The following is a 3524-nucleotide window of genomic DNA, read 5'->3' as shown; positions in this document are numbered from 1 at the left end:
CGGCCGGCGCACACGCGGCTCAGCCGCACGCGGGCACCCGCGCCCGCCGCCGCCCCGGGCGGGGCCGCCCCCGCACGCAGCCAATCAGGGCCCGGGCAGGCGGGACGCCGAACCCGCACCGCGGCCACTGGCCGGCAGCACGTGCACACGCCCGACCCGGCCGGTCTGCGCCTGGGAGCGTTGGCCCCCACGCCACTCGTGGACCGCACCGCACACAGGAGGCTTCGTGACCTAGGCTCGCCTGGGGATGTCCCAGAGGACGCACGCGGGACGCACCGCCAGCTCTCTCACTCCTGCCCATGTAGTATCACGCAGGGGACCGCGCGTGCATGCTTCTAGTTCGTGGGCCCTTAGGTAACTCAGAGCCACTTGCTGTTTACACACCTCTCTGCCTCCCCCACCTCCAGGACTAGGCGGCCACCGAGGTTCAGGAAAGAAATACAGGTCAGATGCTCCAGAGAGTTCTGCATGCTGGGCATCCGGCTGTGTGGCCTCAGGCAAGTTTCCTACCCTCGCTGAGCAAAGCAGGAGTCACTATGCCTGTACCCCAGGGCTGTGGTGAGAGTTAAGTCAGAGGGTCCAAGTAAACTCCCAGCATCCTTTAAGGGCACACAGCCAAGCTGGCAGTGGCTGAAGTTAATTTCCTACTTCTCCTTTACCTGATTCCCCTAATGCCCATCCATCCTGGAAGGGCCACAGGCTGGGGGTATCGAGTTATGTAATGTCTCATGAGGAGACCCACCCCATCACCCTTCCACACTCTGAGCAGTCTTTGGAGACCAGCCCCAAGTGTGAGTGCCACTGAGGATGAGACACACAAGTTCCTGATTGGCACAACCCTCTGCTGAGGTCACACAGAACATACTTGGGGAGCATACCCATGCCTTAAGTATACTTAGCTCCCTATTTCCGGGCCTTATAAATACACCTGTTCTAGCTTAAGTTCCACACGGCTGGGCAGGGAGGAGCTGGGAAGGAAACTAAGGCCATCATGAACTGGATGCTCAAGGGGTCTCCAGACTGTTTGGCTCCAAGCCCATATTTTTCCCTGCATCTTTATCACAGAAGGGGCGGGGCAGCTCCATTTCAGAACTCTTTCTAGCAGAATGAGCTGACTGTCTCAAAAATGTAGTGAGCCTCCTGTTTCCAGAGACATTCAAGCAGATATTAAGCTAAAGATTGTCAAGGGGTGGGGCGGCGGGGGAGCAGTAGAAGAGGCAAATTTGATTGGACTTAGGGCGATGAACTCAAACACCTACATGAGATCAGCAGGCATCCCTGGGATATGAGAGTCCCTGAGGAATGTCCCAGTGTGTCCTCTCTGAGGAGTCTCTACTTCCTAGCCTCTGTTGTTCTGGGTATCCCAAGGCTATGGAGAGTGGAAGAAGCCATTAAAAGTGCTCCAGCAGGGCCTTGGGTGAATGACACCTGCCCGGGGTGGTAGAGCAGCCACAGGGCACTGGGAGGTCCATAGATGGGCTGGGAGCGGGGTCTTCCAGTCACTGAGCACACTCAGTCTGGACCTACACTCTTCTCTCTGAACCCCTGCAGCCAGGCTCTATCTTGACACAGACAGGGACAGGGGGATGGCAGAGAGGACCAGTGACTGAAGAGCAATCAGAGCTCTGAGAAAGATGCCAAGAGGGTGTGGGGAAGGAGCTATCCCTGCATATGTGTGATCTGACAGTTGAGGTCCGCTCCTCTTCCGATGCTTGCTGACCTACAGGCAGGTCCGTCTGCACAGGATCTTCCTGCTGCACTGGAGTAGCTGTTGAATGGCCAAGTGTGGCTTCCAGAACCCTTGGAGAAGGGAGCTGAGCACTGGCTCCTCTCTTACCGGCACAGTGAAACCTTGCTCTGCAGAACACACAGGTCAAGGTGGCGAGGCTAGAAGCCTGGCTGACCTGGGGCAACCTCTGGGCTGTCCTCCTGCACCCCCTTCGGGCCTGGTTCACTGGGGCAGGGCTGGAGAGGGTAGGCCATCCGTAATTGGCATGCCAGTCTCCTCCTCCATGCCTGGGAAGAGCCTGAGATCTAGACAGAACTTGTATTCTCAGCGTGAGGCCATGCAACTTCCTCAAGCCTCAGTTTCCAGTTTGTAATGCGTCACCTGGGTTGTTTTTCTAGAGCTGCAAAGAGCATGGAGGAGCCTGGCACTGGCATTCCTCTGTGAGGGTGCTTAGCTCTCCGTAGTAAAATGTGACCTTGCCCTTGCATAATACGAGGCCAGAGCAGAGGCAACCCAGCCTATAGCTAAAGTCCCACAGTCTACTGCTGTCTACCCTGCAGGAGACTCAAGCGGTACCCTCTACCTGAGTCCAGGCAGGAGTGCTTAAGGAAGTGTGTGCCACATATGAGATTCAAACTTTCCTCCAATATCACATTAAAAAGTAAAATGAAGCAGTGACACAAGTGTAAAAATATATGTGTAGACTGGATGCTGCCGGGGATGGAATATTAACCAGTGAACCTGTTCGCTAATTCACTTAAGCACATGCCTGTAATCCCAGCTGTTGGGAAGTGATGGCAAGAGGATCAGGGGTTCACGGTCATCTTAAGCTTCATAATGAATTTGAGGCCAGCCTGGGCTACACGAGGCCAGCCTGGGCTACATGAGGCCAGGCAGGCTTCAAAACAAAACAACAAGCCAATTCAAATTGTCAATCAGCAGCTGTGTTTGGGTCCTTCTCTGAGGTGGTGCCAGGTCCGGCCTAAGCTGATGGGCCACACAGAGCCAGTTTCTGCTCTTGCTGAGAGGTGGCGTATCCATGACACAGATACACAGGAGAGCACCAAACTCCCTCCCACAGAGAGGGGTACGGCAGGAGCTGTCGGCACCAAAACTTAAAACCAAATTTACAATTTAAAAATACGTATTTTTAAAGTCCCTTTCAGGCATAAACGTGGCATGTGATTTAGTCCTTTTTTTGGTGGCTCAGAGTCACCATATATGAACAAAGAATCCTTGGCTTTATGCGGAAACCGATCCAGAGATGCGCGGCTCTGAACCACCGCGTGGTGAGGGGGCAGTCTAAGACAGGTGCCCTTGGGAACACTGAGGTGGGTCGGCTGACTTGCCCTCCAGCTGGGTGACCCCGGGTGGCTCTGCCCTCTCCTCCTCACAGGCTGGCAGTTGCCCGGTCCCTCTGCTGCAGAATCTCCTCCTAAATTGTGGTTTCTGACTCACTGCAGGCTTTAGTGACCATCACTGCTGTGAGAATTACATGTAAATCAGGAGTCTGTGGATTCCAAGGGACTTGGGAGTGGGGTTGGGGGAGCCAAGGCTGTTTGGAGGCCTCCCCTTCTTATTCCAATCTTTTCCAAAGATGTTTGTTCTTAGGATATTGGTCTCCAGGTTGGAGGGTAAGAGAGGTGTCGTTACAAATACATAAGAGGTTTATTAATGGCTGGGCATGCACAGACTAATTGCTCCTTCCTGTTTATGCACAATCAATCACTTCTATGGTGGGAACCACTGGCAAGCACAGAGTGGATCAGAAAGACGCCCAGACGGAGAAGGGGCC

This window comes from Microtus oregoni, unplaced genomic scaffold (assembly GCF_018167655.1).
Source record: "Microtus oregoni isolate MIOR12 unplaced genomic scaffold, Mior012 000005F_ref0000423, whole genome shotgun sequence".
Taxonomy (NCBI): Eukaryota; Metazoa; Chordata; class Mammalia; order Rodentia; family Cricetidae; genus Microtus; species Microtus oregoni.
The sequence above is the reverse complement of the archived record's forward strand: the minus strand, read 5'-3'. Positions refer to the sequence as shown.